The sequence below is a fragment of the Eucalyptus grandis genome, chromosome 8 (assembly GCF_016545825.1).
Source record: "Eucalyptus grandis isolate ANBG69807.140 chromosome 8, ASM1654582v1, whole genome shotgun sequence".
NCBI lineage: Eukaryota > Viridiplantae > Streptophyta > Magnoliopsida > Myrtales > Myrtaceae > Eucalyptus > Eucalyptus grandis.
Genome location: NC_052619.1, coordinates 48,935,932 through 48,956,206, shown reverse-complemented (window position 1 = coordinate 48,956,206; position 20,275 = coordinate 48,935,932). Strand labels below are relative to the sequence as shown.

The following is a 20,275-nucleotide window of genomic DNA, read 5'->3' as shown; positions in this document are numbered from 1 at the left end:
TGTTTGATGCACATATAAATGTGAAGTTATTAACTTTTGTAACAATTTACTGGTCTTTGTTTCACTGTCGTTATAGTAACTTTCATATCAATTCTTTTTTTGTCACTGAAGACCCTAAACTTGTTCATTATGACCTAAATATACTGATTTTTTTTTTTTTGTGTTATATAGAACTCCGAACTTATATTGATATGACAAAAATGTCCTAGATAGAACTAAAATAGAGAGCATGTATGTCATGCATGTATAAGTTTGGGTTTCTTTTTGGTACAAAAAAAGTTTGGGGTAATTATGTACAGTGGACAAATTTAGGGTTTTTTGTGACTTAAAAAAAGTTTGGGGTAGTCGTATCATAACAGACATAATTTGTGTTTCTTTATGGTATTTGGTCTTCTATTTGTATTTCCACGTCAAGTTTGCACTTAAATTAGACAATGAACTCTTTTAGGAAAATTCTAACCAAAAATGAATGCGCACTTCAGTGTCAATCTTGATTTAGTCTGAAGCGATAAAACCTTCCATTCCCATGAACAATTAATTTCTCTTTTTAGCATTTCATTGAACGTCCCCAACCTCTTCCGTGATGGTTAAGGGCGCGTTTGGTAACGTTTCTGTTTCGGGGAACAATTTTTAAATAGAAATAGTTTTTTCTATTTTTGTTTCTGGGAACAATTTCTGAGCATAAGAATGCGCTTGGTAACTGCAAAATTTTTATATTACATGAATAGAAATGTGTTTGGTAAACTTGTATAATTTTATTATTTCTTTTAATTATATTTTTTCATTTTTTTTTTCTTATTTCTTCCTTTTGGCCGGTCACTAGCCTTAGTCATGGCCAGCGACCTCGCCGGGGCGTTGCCGGCCCCCGGCGAGGTCAAGCCTCTTCGGCTGGTGTGAGGCTTGGCCTCACCAGGCTAGGGCGAGGCCGAGCCTCGCGTCAACTGGCGACGCTCCGACAAGGTCGTCGGCCCTCGTTGGCCATGGCCAAGGCCGGCGATCAGCCAAAAGGAAGAAAAAGGAAAGAAAAAAGAAGTGTTTCTAGAAATTGTTTTCCGGAACAAGAAATAACTTTTTTTTCTACTTTTTGTTTTTGTTTCAAATCTATTCTCGGAAACAAAAAAATTGTTTTTTTATTCACGGGAACAAATTTTTTACCAAATACGTTTCTGTTATTTTTTTGTTCCCCGAAACAAAAGAATAAAAAATTTTGTTCCGGAAAATAGAAACATCTTTTTACCAAACATGGCCTATTTTTTTGTTCCGAAAAATAAAGTTTTATCAAATACGTTTATATTCTTTTTTTGTTCCTAGGAACAGAACCATTTTTTACCAAATAGGGCCTAAAGTCTCTCCTGGGTCATACTAACCAGCAGAATCTGTTCAATTTGTCGAGGCCGAATCAAAAAGCCCGACACTTAAGGGATGATTGTCTAATCAAGAGCAAAACCACGTCATTATGAGATCGCCATTAGCTGTCATTTAATCTTCACTTAGCCTTTCCCAGCCTTCTTGACGTGTTATAAATACCCCATGCGATGCACGCAAAGATTTCGTATTCCGACAAAATATGAGGCTCTTCTTCACTCTGGTCATCTTTTTTCTGTCCAAATACGTTGTGATTAAGCTTCTTCTCTCCCCTTTGTTTTCTTTTTCACCCAAAAAAAAAAAAAAAAAAAGAGGCTAGAGAGAATGCCGGCTGTTGTCGTGAGCCATGGCGGCCAAATGCCCAAGCATGACGGGAAAATAATTTTCTACGTCATCGTGTGCGTGATCCTCGCGGCCTTCGGAGGGATGTTGTTCGGATACGACAATAGAATTTCAGGTAGGAGAAATGGAAATTTTTCGTCAGATTGATACGATGGAAAGAGCCCAGACAGAATTTTTTTTTGTTCCAGGAGAGAAAAGATCATATCACATTTTTGCCTCTGGTATAGGATAGTATATTAGTCAATTTCGACTTGTCAGTGGCTAGTTTATAAATTCCAAGTACAAAATATATTACTCACTGTAAAATTACCCACTTTTCCAAATGCTTATGTGGATTTTATTGAATTTCAGGAGGAGCGACTGCCATGGATGACTTCTTGAAGAAATTCTTCATGACCGTGTACGAGAAAAAGAAGCGCGCGCACGAGTACTGTAAATACGACAACGAGTCCTTCCAGCTGTTCACATCATCGCTGTACATAGCTGCTCTCGTAGCCAGCTTTGTAGCCTCGAAGGTGTGCTCCAAATTCGGCCGAAGGACGACGTTGCAGATCGGGTCCTTCTTGTTCATTGCAGGGATCGGATTCTAAACTGGTGGCGTCAACCTTGCGATGGTTGTCTTCGGCAGAATCATCCTCGGTTGCGGTGCCGGGTTCGCTAATCAGGCTGTGCCTCTGTTTCTATCCGAATTAGCTCCTGCCTGAATCACAGGAGCTCTCAACATCAGCTTCCAACTCTTCATTACAAACAGAATCCTCATCGCCGGCATTATCAACTACTTCACATCCAACATTCATCTTCATGGGTGGCGGATCTCAGTTGGCTTGGCCGGCATCCCGGCTGTGATCCTCCTCATGGGCTCATTCATCATCTGTGAGACCCCAACCATCCTCATCAAGCGCAACTGGGTCGACCAAGGGAAGGCCACCCTAATGAGGATCTGCGGCACCGATAACGTTGACGCCGAGTTCAATTCAATTGTTGCCGCCAGTGAAGCCGCAAGATGAGTGAAGCATCCGTTCCACAAGCTCATGAGGCTGTCGAGCAGGCCCCCTTTTGTCATAGCCATGTTGTTGCAAGTGTTCCAGCAGTTCACCGGGATCAATGCCATCATGTTCTAAGCACCCGTCCTGTTCCAAACAATTGGGTTTAACAATGCCGAGCTGCTCTCGACGGTCATCACTGAGCTTTTGAACATTTTCAGCACGTTAGTGTCGATCTACTTGGTGGACAAGGCTGGCCAAATGGTATTGTGTAAGAGTTTTCCTAGTATGGATATTGTAATTTACCATTTTATGAGATTAGTTTAAGGTGAGATAGAATATTTCTTAATTAGTCTAATATGAGGCTGACTAACGTAAGCCGGGTTGAACCTAACCCATAATGAAAGGGCTTAGTTAGAAACTCTATAAATAATACTCAAGTTTATCCTTTAATCATAATTTTCACAATTATCATCACAAATGAGCATTTACCTAACATTAAAAGGTGAGAGGGCCATCTCATTGAGCACTATTTATAGAGTTCCTAATCAAGCTCTCTCATTATGGGTGAGATTTAACTCAATGCAGACTAGCCAGCCTCATATTAGACTATTAAGAAATCTTATATCTTACCTTAGACCCACCTCGTAAAACGGTAAATTACAATATTAATTAATGTAGCTCACACTGGAAAAACTCTTACATTCTCCCACTCAGAATATATTAATTGAAATTGTACTGTATGTGCACACTTTGATCTAGAGATAATTCTTAATAGTTAATCCTATCTCATAAAGTCTCAAATACTGAATCATGGCAATAACTGCATGTATACACACAAAGCTTTCCATGGTCACGAGTGATTTTGACTTTATTGATATAAATTCAATATGATAGTGCGACAAATGAATAACAACTCTCATAGATAGATTCTATTTGTCAGTCATCACTCTCTTATCTTAAGTGTCAAAAAAACCAGTGCCACTAGAGAATGTCTTTATGGTTTCAGTGAATCTACATATATTTTGTTTTTATGGTTAATATTTCTTTATGTGTAACAAGATATGCCCAAGGCTAATAATCAGATTCCCCTAACATTCACTCAAGATTTATATAATACCCTAAGACTTTTATCAATATGTATTCAATATAATGATGACATATTCAAAAATATTTTATTGAATGCAAAAGTTGATACATATCAAACATTTACTAAGTATAACAAATACAGATTTAAACTTTATTAGAGAAAAACCGAAACGGTTCCCACTAAAAAACGACATCTCATGATATTCCTAAACCTATATTAATGACATTTCATTCAAGAACAGAAGAGTGAAGTCCTTTAGTTAGTGGATCTACAACCATATCATTTGTGAAAATATGCTTTATTACAATGTTACCATTTTGTACCTTTTTTTATAGTATAAAATTTGACCACCATATATTTAGACATCTTCGGACCTCTGTTGTTAATAAATAACACTACAGAGTTATTGTCTCAATATAACCGTATGGATATATCCATAAATTTAAATGCGATCAATTTCCTAATGAGTTTCCATAGCCTAATTGCCTGAGTAGCAACCTAAAAACATGCTACAAATCTCGCTTACATGGTAAAATATGACATATTTCTATTTACTATACTTCCTGCTAACATAAATACATATTTCGTTGTCGATTTCACCAGTAAAGTTTACATTCAAATACCCTTCTAGCTACAGGACTTGAACATGTTTGTAAATCAACAAATAGCCTTTTGTCCTTTTTTTTTTTTAAATACCTCAAAAAACTTATTGGTAGTAACTCAATAATCTTGTCTAGGATTTAACTAATATATGATACTTTCAAGTGCATTGACATAAGGTACATCATTTAATTGGATTTTCTCAATATCTAAATAAGGACAATGTAACAGATTCGGTTCATCACCCTTAATGATAGGAGCAACTCCTAGCTTGTAGTGATGTATACTAAATATTTCCAAAATACGATAAGCAAATGTCCTCTAAGATAAATCCAATATATGACGAGAACGATCCTTGCGGATCTTGTAAAGGACAAAAAGATGCCTCAAGGTCCTTCATTTCAATTTTTTTTTTTGATAATATTTATTTTATCTCATACAATAATTCAAGATCATTGCTTGCAAGCAAAGTATCATGTATATAGAGTATGAGAAAAATAAATTTCCTCCCATTGACCTTGCAATATATATATACTGAATTTCTTTATTCTCAACTGAACGAAGTGACAATATTATAAAACTTTAATAATATTGTTTGAAAACTTGTTTACTTGAATCATTTGCTGCAAAAACTTCTAGTTACACTATATAGATTCCGTTATCAATGTGTCCATTTGGAAAGATAATTTCTATTTGGCGTAACTTCATATCAAACTGAGTTATTAATGTCATGTTCACTCTGGAAAAATCTTTCGAAGAAATTAGAAAAAATATTTCTTCACCGTCCACCTATTTTTCAGAGTGAAATCTTTGGCTACTAGTTTAGCTTTAAACTCCATAATATTTCTTTGAAATGCCTTTTCGTTTTGTACACCTATTTGCAACTAATGAGCTCATGAACTTTAGACAAGTTAATAAATTCCCGAACACTATAATATTTCACAAATTGCATCTTGTTTTTTATGACACCTAACCACATACCTAATTAATGACAAGAAACAACATTTGTATAAGTCACTAGATCAACCATGCAGTAGATATCGTAGTCATGCTCTCACAAATAGATTATATAATCTAGTGGTATAACCGATCGTCTTTCCCTAACACATCTCCTGAGGAAAGCTACAACCACTTCATTCTACACTCAAGAGGCATGACAAACTTCACTAGAAATTGTCTCAAGGGTAGTACCTTGAACCTCAACAAGTTTAGTTTGTGGTGTAGGAGATTCCACAATTGTTTGTATAAGCAAAGACAAAGACACATTGATCTCCAGTATACTATTATCCTCAATAGTCTAAGAGTAGTTGTTCTCTGCAGTTACATCGAACTCTAGAAACTTTATCTTTAGCAATTCCATAATTCTTGTACTTTTATTAGAGTTATAAAATCGATATCCCTTTGAACAATCTGGATAAGATACGGAATAATTTTGAGTGGATCTGAATTTCAACGTACTTAATATTGAATTATATAGCATCACTTCTACTGGACACCCCTAAATTTTAATATGATTCAAGTTAGATTTACATCTAGTTCATAACTCAAAAGGAGTTAATAGAATAATTTTAATAAGAAACACGTTTTTGTATGTAAAAATGTTGCTTTCAAAATATCAACTCACAGAAGACTGGATAAATTAGTCTTACTAATAATACTCATCACCATGTTCATTATGGTGCGATTATGCCTTTCGACCAAATAATTTTGTTCAGGATTTTCATGCATAGTAAATTAAGTTATCACTCCAGAATCTACCAAGTATCTGATAAATGAGTCTTTAAGCTATTCAGTATTGCTATACTTGGCAAAATACTCACCATCACGGTTAGGTCTAACAACCTTTAAGACTTATTCTAACCGTTTTTCAAATTTAGTCCGATTTTTTTTTTTTTTGAATTTATTTAGAGATTCAGACTTTATCTCACTTATCTTACTTCTACAATAATCTACAGAAGTCTTTAGGTAACTGTTAAGAATAGACAAAATATCAACTTTATCAACTTTATCAACTTTTTTACTCTTTCTTTAAACATGTGCGAGATTATTCCTTAGGCATAAAACTTTTGGAAACGACATTTTTCAACCGTATATGAGACGTATATATCATTGAGAGTTAAACGCAATCTATAAAATTCATTTGATATAATATAGTACTTAACCTTATTTGAATTAAAGAACACAAAAACATTTTTTTTTTCAAAAAAGTAGCCACACATGTTTAAATAAGATATGGAAACTAAGTCTCGTGTCAAGAAAAGTACATAAAATGTATTTCTTAATATCATATTAAAAATATAATCTAGAATTAAAATGATATTTTCAACGTTGACTTTACTGTTATTTTTCATGGTGAGCTATGATTCATCTTGATTTGGTTTCTTTAGATTTATGAATTCCCGTAGGATAAACACAACAAACTTGTTGCACCACTATCTAGCCACTATGAACTGAATAGGCTTATAATAGGTAATTGATTCATAAAAAATACCAAAAAATTATTGATTACAAGCTCACACTCAGACAACCAAATTTTGTATACTTATTACAGTCCATCTTTGTGTGACATTTCTTTTAAATAGAAGTAACAGCCACTAATTCTTCTTGAAGGATTCTATTGTAGGATTCGGACTGTAGAATGACTGATGGTTTCATAAGTTCTTTTATGAGTATGATTTTTAAACCTCAAATCTATCATCCTTGGAACGTAATACCTAGTTTCATCAAACAATCATACCTTATGTTAAAGAGTTCTTGCAGATGTATCATAATTTCGGTATTAGAAAAGACAATTTCAAGCTACCAAGGTTTCTATCATTTTTTAACAGTGTAGTTAGTTAGTAAATTATTTTTCAAGCGTTCCTAAATAGAAAACTTTATGGAAAACAATCAAATCCAACTACTCTTTTCCCAAACAAAAAAAATCCTATTTCCACTACGTAAAGTTTGAACTAGTAAAAACTTTAATAATAATGGAGTTATTAATTACTGATAAGGTGACTAAAATAACAAATAATGTATGTAATTAGCATCATGTGACTATTGTGTAACTTAAAGATACACAAATACACATCTAGAGAACTATATACATTATCACATAATCACATTTGGGAAGAATACATGACATGCAGCTTTTACACTCCCCACATGATAGCAGCAATGAGAATATATTCCAACTTTTGTGAATTCATCACCTTTAGGTATATGAACCACTAGATCGATCACTCGTCCACCATCATGTCACTCATCTCTCCATGAACTAATATATAATTACCTTATTTGGAAGTATGACAACACATTAGAACAGGAAACATCCCATCATTATATGAGATCGATATTTCTAAAACCCAATCAAGTATGCCACTTTGACAATCACAACTCAATTAAATCCTTGAAACTCTCTTATACCGGGGATATAAACTTTATTTTTCACATACACTATATACATGTGATTTTAACTTTAGTAACAATGGCAATTTATCACTTAAATTCCATATCATGCTAATTATATTACTTTATTCATTAACACAAATTAAAATTTATATATTATAAATGAATCACACTCTACACAATATCTATGTATGATATACCTATAAACCAACACTTGTATTTCCAAAAACATAAAAAATACAAGAAAATACGCAAAAATACCCTAAAATAACCCAAAAAACACGCGTATTTAGGATTTTGTATGTATTTTTACATTCATAAAATTATTAAAAATAAAAATAAATATATTAGAGTGTAGAGTATTTCCATACGAGCACATAGACTCCGAAAATGCCCCAATCAAAGTCTAGATGCGCCTATACGCGTGTTCGGAGTGTGCTACACACATGCTGGCCGGCTGGACCGGTCTGACCACTAGTCTGGTAAAAAATGAACCGGGTCAAGCAGTTAACGGGTCGGACTGGGTCGGATCAATGGGTTAGTCAACCGTTAATCGGGTTAAGTCAATGAGTCGGGTCGGGTCGCGCCTTGCGAGTCGCTGACATCAGCTCTCATGCGTGCGATGCACACACAAGCAGCGCCTCATGCGTGAGAGCATGTGAGGGTGCATGAGCGATCATGGGGTGTGTGTTTGATGCCTTAGCCGCGGTTTTGCTTGTCCCAACAAGCCCATTCTAAATTTGTAATTAAAGTTGATTTTTATTGAACAAAAAATCACGAAAAATCATGAAAAAACTATGCGTTCAATTTCGAGATTATGGCTGCTCTGATACCACATGTAAGACGCGAAAGTGCAATCCAAGATCTCCATAACTAGAAATAAGAACACATATGTAATCATGTAGACAAATTTACATACCTAATTTGGACCACAGTTCTTGAGTTTAGATCGTTGCTATTCCGCATTAAGAATGGTGGTCCAAATCAGGTGTATAAATCTATCTACATGATTACATATGTGTTCTTACTTCTAGTTATGGAGATCTTGGGTTGCACTTTCGCGTCTTACATGTTGCTCCTTGAGGCTTGTGTCCAAATGTTCATCACTCTGGTAATTCACATTGTCTTCACATGTTTCTTCAATCGCGATCGACTGAAAATCACATCAAACTTGCGTAATCCTGTTAGATAGAAGGAGAGAGGTTGATCCAATGCGTTGATACTTTCTAATCCATAAAATTTATCTCCTTGCTGCAGAGTGTTATAGGAGTGCTCTTGCTACTACACCTGAAACCAGCAGGGTCCCTCAACCCTACCGAGGCGATAGTCGTGGTTGTACTGGTGTGCATTTTCGTGATGGGATTCGCATGGTCGTGGGGTCCGCTTGGGTGGTTGATTCCGAGCGAGACCTTCCCTCTGGAGACGAGGACGGCTGGTTTCTCCTTCGCCGTGAACCCCAACAGGCTCTTCATCTTCATTATCGCGCAGGCCTTCCTGTCGATGCTGTGCCACATGAGGGCCGGCATCTTCTTCTTCTTCGCCGCTTGGATCCTGGTCATGGGGCTCTTTACGTTGTTCTTATTGCCTGAGACGAAGGGCGTGCCCGTGGACTCGATGGTCGAGAGAGTGTTGAAGCAGCATTGGTTCTGGAAGTGGTACATGATACGTGTCAAGCGGAACGGTGGCGAGAGCAGCCAAAGAAAAAAAAAACATGGAAAAGATCGTGAATTTTTCGATCTTGAGCCATGTCATGTAATGCCTTGTCACGGAATGTTTGGTCGAATATCCATAGATATTCGGGATCGTTGGCTCTGTTGGGGGTGGCCTAGCTCCTGCAAAGGAGGATCCTCTTGTTCATACGGGTGCTTCTATAGCCTCATTCCTTGGACAAGTTGGTGTACACACCTCGTTCAATTCTTTCTTAATAGGCACCTTATTGTTCGCGTGAGATGTTGGAGATTGCACTATGTTTAATCCATAGTAGTTTCGAATGAATCGTGATATCATGCACCCAAATCGGCTGGATTGCTACACTTGTTCGCTTTGTCAAAATAGATCGAGAGAAGGGGTTGCATCGTGGCAAAACATCGTTAATGTTCTCGAGATGTTGGTCGAATTTAGAGGCTACCCACTCGAATCTTACTCTCGCCTTGATGCATAATCGCATTCCAGAACAAAGCTAAGAGCGTATGAAACGCTAAAATCATGTCAAGACCCTAAGTTGCGCATTGTACTTAATTAACCGCTAAAAAGGAGGACGCATGTTCTAGAAGCGGATGATCTCTAATTATAGGTCAAAAGCAGGGAGACGTTAAACTTAGGATTTCCTTATCATCTACCGCACTATTATGGCGTTTCGGCTGAGAAAAGAAGGTATTTTTGTTTTTCTTGTCAGTAAATTTCTAACAACCATATTCTTCGTAAAAAAAGTCGTATTGAATGATACCTCTCTTATCATATTATCATTGTTTGTTTGGTCGTCTCGAAATTATTATCTACACGAAGTAATTGTCACTGTTTTTTTTGCATAGCTCATTAACGATTTAAAATCTCTAATTCTTCTTTAAAATTACGAGTCTTATTTAAGCTACACGCCACTTTATTTAGCGGAAGTTACCAATTAGTTCTAGGATATGAGTTTGTTGCACCCAAAGTTTTGTTTAATGTCTAATGTTGTCTTTGAGGCTTAACATAATCCCTCAACTTTTGTAGTCCTTCCATTAAATGTAAAGCCACCTCATTTGTATATTTCTAGTTGGAATTATCATGTCAGTGGTTATTGGGATTGTGGACTGCTACATTGCTTTTGTTGGTGTGAGCTAATTTGTAGGAATGATATGTATAAAAGGAAAATATTTATATTTGCGCGAGTTGATTTGTGGGGGTAATGCATATAGAAAGCGAATATTTTACCTAATAGGCGATTGTTACTCTAGCAGTACTTGTATGTAATATATAGCCTTGTAAAGAAAAAAAAATACTGAAAATGATAGTGATCTATTTTTCAACATGGTATCAGAGCAAGAACACTAGTTTTTTCCACTCTTTCCATTGGATCAGATCCCCGCTGCAACTTTAGGTTTTTCCTTGTGCTGCCGCCGCACCGACCAAATTAGATCATTGCCGCAGCATTGACTTGTGCTGTTGTTGCACTAATCTAACCTGACCAGGAATTCCTTTGCAAAGGAATTGTGATTGGCAACCATGACAAAGCTAACTGATGAGGTACCTCATCAAGACCAAGGGGAGAATTCAACAACCACTTCTCTTCTAGAGAATCTTACGATGAAGCTGACACAGATTTTGACTCAGAGTTCGACTCAGGTATCAACACAATCCCAGGAGCCATCCACTGCACAAATCTCAGTCAAATTGGATGGATCAAATTATGGATTGTGGTCTCAAGTGGTGGAGATGTTCATCTCCGGTAAAGACAAGTTAGGTTATATTAATGGTGATCTCCCTCAGCCCTCACCTACCAATCCTCAATTTCGAAAGTGGAAGACTAAGGATGCGATTGTGAAGGGGTGGCTAATCAACTCGATGGATCCCGCATTAATAGGAAATTTTATTCGCTTCCCAAATGCGAAGATGGTATGGGACTCTGTTGCAACAACCTTCTTTGATGGAAGTGATACCTCCCAAGTTTATGACTTGAAGAGGCGGGTGGCTCGGATGAGACAAGGTGGAGAGACAATTGAGGCTTATTACAATAATCTTCAGGGTTTGTGGAGGGAGATCGACTTCCGTCGTCCAAACCCAATGACATGCCCAACTGATATTGAGTAGTACAGTCTTGCCATTCGGGAAGACCAAGTGTATGTCTTCCTTGATGGGTTGGACGATCATCTAGACAAAGTGAGAGCGGATGTTCTCTAAATGCAACCATTCCCAATTGTCGAGCAAGCATATGCACGGGTTCATAGGGAGGATACGAGACAGTCAGTGATGCTCACCCATACTGTTTCCAAGTTTGGGTCTGTTGCCATGGTGGCATGAGGAAGCAAGACAGGTGTCCGAGAATCACTAGTAATGCCAACTCTACAAATGAATAAATCAGGAGCTACGCAAGGGGGTGGACAGACGAATAGCAGTTCACAAACTACAATTTCATTTGGAGGATGCTCACACTGTGGGAATGCTAAGCATACTTGAGAGACATGCTTTAAGCTCCATGGCTATCCGGAGTGGTGGAAGGAATTGAAGGCGTGAAAACAAGCTGACAGGGGGTACTAAAGTGGAAAATGGAAGGTTTTTTTTTTGCTAAGATGGAATCTCAGCTGTCTTTGGTGCCTAAAGTTGAAATTCAAGACCAACCGACTACATCCAATTCATGTAATATCCAAGGTAATTGTGGTTGTGCGCTGGTTCTCCCTAATCACAGTAGTTGTGATGGATGGGTTATCGATTTGGGGGATACAGAACATATGACCTTTAGCCTAGATGATTTTGTGAGCATTACAAAACCAAGACAATGCAGTATCTCAAATGCAAATGGGAATACATACCCAATGACATGGGTTGGTGTGGTTGCGGTTTCCCCTCAGTTGTCATTGCCTAACACCTTACTTGTCCTGTCATTGAATTGTATTGTTCTAATGTATCCTCAATTCTATCTTTTCCAGGATATCCTCACGAAGGAGATCATTGGACGTGGTACTAAACCGGGGGGGTTGTATTACTTAGATGATCTCAAGTTTGGAAGTGTGCATCAAGTCCGGGGTTCACCTAGCAATAAAGAAAAACAGATTTGGCTTTGGCATCGACGATTTGGACATCCTTTGTTTGGCTATACGAAAAAGCTATTTCTTGAATTATTTTTGGATCTAAAAGAGTTGGATTTCCATTGTCAAACTTGCATTTTGGCTAAGAGCCACCGTGTTTCCTTTCCCATAAGTTGGAATAAGAATAACGTGCCTTTTTCATTAGTTCACTCTGATGTGTGGGGTGCTTCTCCTATTACTACTATCTCGGGTTGTCAGTGGTTTGTTATATTCATTGATGATTGCACGCGTATGACTTGGCTTTACTTGATGAAAACTAAGGATGAAGTGGTTAATGTGTTTAAAGTATTTCACAAGATGGTTCAAACACAGTTTGATGTTGAGCTACAAGTTCTTCAAAGTGATAATGGCGGAGAGTATGTGAATCGACATCTCAAGGAGTACTTTCAGTAACATGGTCTCATTCATGAGACCTCGTGTACACAAACTCCACAATAGAATGGAGTGGCCGAAAGGAAGAATCACCATATTCTCGAGATTGCTTGAACCCTCTTAATTGAGGGACATGTTCCTTCACGTTTTTGGGATAATGTTGTTGCCACGGCGGTGCATCTCCTCAACCGAATGCCCTCGAAAGTGCTAGATTTCCGTACGCCTCTACAAGCACTCTCTGCATTTATCCCATTGCCATCAGTCTTGATAATTCCTCCTCGTATGTTTGGATGTGTTGCGTTTGTTCACATTCTAAAGAACCAACATACCAAACTTGATTCATGTGCTTTATGGTGTGTGTTCTTGGGGTATGGTACTCATCAAAAGAGCTATCGATGCTACAACCCATCTACTAAAAAAACTTATGTGACTATAGATGTCACATTTGTCGAAGGAGAGTTTTTTAACCAGAGTACCAATTCTACCTTTCAGGAGGAGAATTGGCTAGAAAGGGAGAATTGGTGGGAGATTATTGCTGGGGTTATACCCGAAGGAAGAGACGCGGTTGTTGGGGGTGGTAGTAGTGTCGATGATAGCTCCAACACTGGTGATAACGGGGCTAGGCAGGCTCTGACTGATGTTGGAGCAACCGTGGTGCTGGCACGACTGGTGTTAATGGTGGAACTGTTGAGCAGGTGACATATGGTGCAAGTGATGGTGAATTTGCGACAGATGTAGCTACAAAAGCCTTGCAAGATTCGACAAAGGGCCAAATACCCACACGTGAACAAGTTGAACAGTCCCCTTCCCCTCCAGTAGCCGACCAAGTTCGTGAGGATTTTCCTAAGGTAATCTCCTCTATTGCTTCTGGTTTGTTTGATGAATCTAATATGTTAGTGGAATATAAATTACCTATTAGGCATTATCGGGGAAAGCCCCCAAATTGATACTCACCAGATGCTGGAGAAAGGAGATTGAAATATTCCATCGCAAATTATGTCTCAACAGGAAGGTTATCTAAACCATTGAAGCAGTTCGTGTTGGCTGTATCTTTGGTTCAAATTCTGAATGGAGTACAAGAAGCTTTGGAGGATCCACAGTGAGTTCAGGCTATGGAAGAAGAGATGAAGGCATTGCAAAAAAATAGAATGTGGGAATTGATAGACTTACCTGAGGGAAAGAAAACAATGGGATGCAAATGGGTGTTTTCTATCAAATATAAGGCGGATGGGTCCATCGAAAGATACAAGGCATGATTGGTAGCAAAGGGGTACACGCAGGCGTATGGAATTGACTACCAAGAGACTTTCTCTCCTGTTGCAAAACTTAATACTGTTCGAGTTTTGGTGTCTCTTGCAATTAATTTAGACTGGCCACTATATCAGTTTGATGTGAAGAACGCATTCCTCCATGTTGACTTGGAGGAGGAGATTTATATGGATGTACCACCAAGATACAAGTCTTCCTCACATCCATATGTGGTCTGCAAATTGAAAAGGTCATTGTATGGTTTGAAGCAATTACCAAGGGCTTGGTTTGGTCAGTTCAGTGTGGCAATGAAGAAGTGTGGGTACAGATAGAGTGAGTTAGATCCCACCTTGTTTCTTTGACAACAAGAAGGGAAGATAACTGCATTGATTATCTATGTTGACGATATAATCATTACAGGGGATAACGCGAAAGAAATCATCTCAACTCCAAAGGAGGCTTTCTGGAGAGTTCGAAATGAAAAACTTGGGAGAACTAAGGTATTTTTTGGGAATAGAGGTATCAAGATCAAAAGGGGGAATATTCCTATCTCAAAGGAAGTATGTACTAGATTTGTTGGCAGAAGTAGGGATGCTAGATTGTAAGCTAGCGGATACCCCAATTGTGGAGAATCATAAACTTGGAGAGTATCCCAATCAAGTACCAACAAACAAGGAGAGATACCAAAGGTTAGTGGGGAAGTTAATCTACTTATCGCATACACGTCCAGACATTGCATATGCGGTAAGTATGGTAAGTCAATTCATGCATGCTCCTAGTGAAGACCATATGAATGCAGTGGTGAGAATAATTCGGTATTTGAAAGCATCTCCAGGGAGAGGGTTAAAATTCCTGAGGAATAGTCATCTTGGAATTGAAGGTTACACGAACGCAGACTAGGCAGGGAGTGTGTACAACAAGAGGTCAACTTCAGGGTATTTTACATTTGTGGGGGGGAATCTGGTCACTTGGAGAAGTAAGAAACAGAAAGTGGTGGCTTTGTTGAGTGCAGAGGCAGAGTTTAGAGGGATGGCCAAAGGGCTATGTGAGCTTTTGTGGCTTAGAAAGCTGATGTCTGGATTGGGATTTCCTCTAGATCCGAGATGAAGCTCTTTTCTGATAACAAGATAGCTACTAACATATCACATAATCCTATGCAGCATGATTGGACCAAACACATTGAGGTTGATCGTCATTTTATTAAGCAGAATTTGGATGCAAAGATAGTTCAATTCCCGTTTATGAGGTCTAAAGATCAACTAGAAAATATATTGACAAAGGCAGTCTCGAGCAGAGCCTTCTACAGCTCACTTGACAAGCTGGGCATTACCGACATTTATGTACCAACTTGAGGGGGAGTGTTGGCATGAGCTGATTTCTAGGAGTGATATGTATAGAAAGAAAATATTTATATTTGTGCGAGTTGATTTGTGGGGGTAATGCATATAGAAAGCGTATATTTTACCTAATAGGTGATTATTACCCTAGCAGTACTTGTATGTATATGTATATATAGCCTTGTAAAGAAAAAAATATATACTGAAAATGATGGTGATCTATTTTTCAACAGCTTTGTCATCTTAATAAATATTACTCCATTCCCTCTTTTTTTCTTTTTGGGCGAAAATATGAGAGAGAGAGAGAGAGAGAGAGAGAGAGAGAGAGAGAGAGGACGTTGATCTTACATGTAGGCCACGTGGAGCATAGCACATCGAAATTAACGTTAGCTTACAGTGTTAATATTTTCAACCGAATGACTACATTTAGTGTATTTCTTTATAATTCAAGTACTAAATTGAACAAAAATCTCATGATCATATTCAATATCAAAGAAAATTTTAAGGACCATATACGTTGTTGTCCCAAATTATAAACTTCAGTAACTTACCAATTGGCGTGACTTAATGATGTCTCAATTTATACTGAATTTTATTTGAATTGCTTATCAAAATTTTTAATTTTTTTGGGTCAAAATAAATTTCAATTCATTACTAAAATAACTCATGACAAAATTCATAGGAAATCTCAAAGGTCACCATAACAACGCAAACTCGTAGAGCTCCAAAACAAAACAAAAACCAAAAATGAAAGTACAACATCAGAGCATAATTGATAGAGATGATCATATGCTTGTCCTTCATGAACAGATCTATGACTGCATCTAAGTAAAAAGTTCGATTGCCAATCACCGAATTATATATCATTATTGGTGATGAGCACACGTTGGTATCTCCAACTATAATTACAACTTTGCATTATGGCGATGTGTGCCTAGATTCGATGTCCCCAACACCATCACTATGCAGAGACATTATAAACATAAATATGTTGAACAAGCTTAGATATATTACTTGTGAGAGCAAGTCCTTTAGCAAGTGTGAGCTGCTGAAGTTTCTAACGAAAACACGTTGAATGAGCATACTAAAGCTACTGTGAATACTATTTAAATTGGAAGTAGAGCACTTATTCATTAAATCTCCTAAATCTAGAATTAGATTGGAAATAAAAACTCCCAAATATAAAATCAGAGGAGCAAAACTCCCAGATTTAAAATTAGATCGGGAGAGTAAAAAAAGAAAATAAGAGAAGATAAAAGGAAAAGTAGGGAGGGGAGGGAGAGATCTAGGTCAAATCCCTCCCCCAAGAAGTTGAAGAGACAAAAAAGATTAAAATTTAGAGAGAGATGAAACAAATTTTCTAATTAAGTTACCAGCAACCTTTAACTCACAAATTCTAATTTGAGTCATTGACTAACGTTCATTTGACTATTTCGAACCTACAAGGTTTTATAATGACTTACCGGTTTTTATTTGCGTAGCTTACTAAACGTTCTGTTACCAACTGTTACGTGAAAACCAACCTTATTTGAGTTACTTGTCAACTTTTCTCAATTAAGCTACTGATTAATTTTAAGTCATCAATACTTATTATAATTACTTACCAAATTTCATCTTAGCGGGAAAGAGTGAGAAACAAGTACTCATTTATTTGATTGTCTTTCATGGCTAACTAATTAAAGTTAGCAACTTATATATCAAATTACTAAGCTTAATTTGAGTTACTTATGGACTTTTTTCCCATAAAGTAACAAAATAATTTTAGATTATCAACTCCTATTTGGGTTATATTGGTCATTTTGAAATCGCCATTTTTATGAGAACTCACCAATTTTTATTTTCATGAATTATTGATGTTTTATAGTACCAACTCTTCTATTCCATGATTTAAGTGGAGGGCTCCGGCGGTGGGTTGCTGGGCCAGTCTCCCCCGAGGTTTACGTCTAAATAGTGGCTTGCGACGACGTTCCGATGGTGCCACCGGGCATCGGAGGGCGGTGTGACTCCAAAGGGGTCTCCGGTAGTTCCTCGGTCACCCAAAAAAAAAAAAACTCTTCTATCAATTTACCAATCTTATTTGAGTTATCTAATGATACTTTCTTAGGTAAATTACACAGTTGTTTTATGTCATCAACTCTTATTTGAATCACTTATCAACATATATTTTGTTGTTTCTAAAATGAACAGCTTTTGTAAAAGTTTGCAAGACTTTATTGACATTTTCAAATTACTAGCTCTTATATAAAGTTATCAACCTTATTTAACTTGCTTACGGACTTTTTGATTCTTATTTGATGCACATATATATGTCTATTTTGTCATTATGAACTTATTAACTTTTGTAAGAACTTACCGATCTTTGTTTTGTAGCTTAAGGACGTTTTAAAGTCACCAACTGTTAAGTAAAATTAGCAACCTTGTGCAAGTTGCCTACTAACCTTTTTGCCGATTAAGCTATTGACCATTTTTTGGTCATCAGTCTCATTGGTGCACTTCGGAAATTACTAGCTTTTGTAACAACTTACAACTTTTATATATCCAGCTTATTGACATTTTGAAGTTATCAACTTGTATATCAAATACCCAAGGGTTAATATCATAAAAAAACTCCAAATTAATATAGCTGTAAAAAATTTACCCTAAACTAATATTTTAACCATCAAAAACTCTAAACCGGTATACCTCTAATAAATTTACCTTAGGTTATTTTCCATTAAATTTTACTGTCAGATATCAATTTGGCTTTTTACCTTCTGTATGTCACAAATGTACTAGTTTGTATCAATCCAATTTAATGAAAATTAACAGAGAATGAATTTGTCACAAATATACTAGTCTGTAATTTTTTGTAGTACAAAAGTTAATTTTTGGTAAATTTGTCACAAGTGTACATGTTTGAAGTTTTTCATGGTAATAAATGAATACCCAAATATAATTTGAGTTTCAACATTTGTCCCAAGTTATGAACCATTACTTAAGTCACTTATGGACTTATATCCAGTCATTTTGATGTTATCGTTTATTTAAACCAACTTATCAACTTACCAACTTATTTTATTATCGGGCTCTTTTAGGCCAACATGCAATATCCATCCCTCAACTTAAACCTATTTGAAAACTCTTACCACCATCATTACTTCACCTTAATTGCAAGGTCCGTTTGTTTAGTACATGCAATATCCATCCCTCAACTTAAACCTATTTGAAAACTCTTACCACCATCATTACTTCACCTTAATTGCGAGGTCCGTTTGTTTAGTAGAAAATGAATAATTTAAAAAAAAATATTCCTAAAAATGATCGCTTGTATTGCTCTAAAAAATTAATAAATGAAAAATATTTTTATTTCCAACAACAATTTATGTCCAAACATTTTCATGGACGGTGAAAATATATCTCATTTATTCAATTTTATAAAAAATTCAAGTTATCATTTTTGTAAGAATTTTTTTTATTTCATTCATTTTCCACTAAAGTAATAGAGTCTAAGGGTGCATTTATTTGAGGGAAACTGATTTCTCATAATTCATTTTCCAAACTTTCATTCGTTCGGTTCACCGAAATAATTAGCCAACTAAAAACACTTTTCGGTTAAAAAAAAATATTCATGCATAAAATTAAAAAAGTGAATTCCTAAACCTACGAAAGCGAAATTTTCCAAAATTGGTCATCATGAATTTTTAATATTCAATTTTTTGTTTTATTTAAAAATCAATTTTTTTTTTAATTTTTTTTTTTCTTTTCCTTCTTCCTCCTCTCTGTTCGGTGACTAACCACAGGTTCAAGCCAATGTGAGTCACCAAGGTCAAGCTTGCTAGCCTCATCGCGGTAAGCTTGACCTCATCCGAGACCAGCTAGGTCTGCCCTTGCCAAGCCTCGGCAATGGCACTAGTGGCCTGTCATGGCCATCACCAAGGCCTGGTGATAAGTGGAAGTGGAGGAGGAAGAAGGTAAAAGAAAGAAGAGAAAAAAAACAAATAAACAAAAAATTTAAAATTTTATTTTCTGAGATTAAGTTATAATATTGAAATCATTTTCTAAATGAGATCCAAACACCTAAAAACATGTTTGGTCATATATCTCCAAACAAAGAAAAACTAACAATATTCCTGAAAAATGGTTTTTGGGAAAATATTTTCCTTTTTCATGAAATGTTCCCCAAACAGACGCATCCTAAGCTAAATTTTTTTATCCAGATTTAATTCAGGTTTTCAATAACTCTTCAACTTATTTATGTTTATACATTCAAGGGTTAAGTCTGAGTCTGCACTTAAATTAGACAATGAACTCTTTCATCCCCAGGAAAACTCAAACCAAAAATGAATGTGCTCTTCGGTGTCAATCTTGATTTTGGCTGTTCGAAGCGATAAAACTTTCCATTCCCATGAATGATTAATTTCTCTTTTTAGCATTCTCATTGAACGTCCCCAACCTCTTCCGCGATAATCAGGTCTCCCTCGGTTCAAACTAACTTGCAAAAGCCCGACACTTAAGGGATGATTATCTAATCAAGAGCAAAACCACGTCATTATCAGATAGCCATTAGTTGTCATTTAATCTTGATTTAGCCTTTCCCAGCCTTCTTGACGTGTTATAAATACTCCATGCAATGCACACGAGGATTTCGTATTCGGACAAAATCTGAAGCTCTTCAATCTTCACCCTCTGCTTCTTCACTCTGGTCATCTTTGTTCTGTCCAGATACGTTTTCATTAAGCTTCTCCCTTTCGCCTTCTTTTTCACCCAAAAAGAAGGCTAGAGAAA

At 36.6% G+C, this 20,275-nt stretch overlaps 1 pseudogene; it reads left to right on the top strand.

Annotated features, from left to right (window-relative positions):
• Positions 1-1,689: 1,689 nt before the first annotated feature.
• Positions 1,690-9,718, top strand: LOC104417387 (annotated as a pseudogene).
• The last annotated feature ends 10,557 nt before the right edge of the window (positions 9,719-20,275 follow it).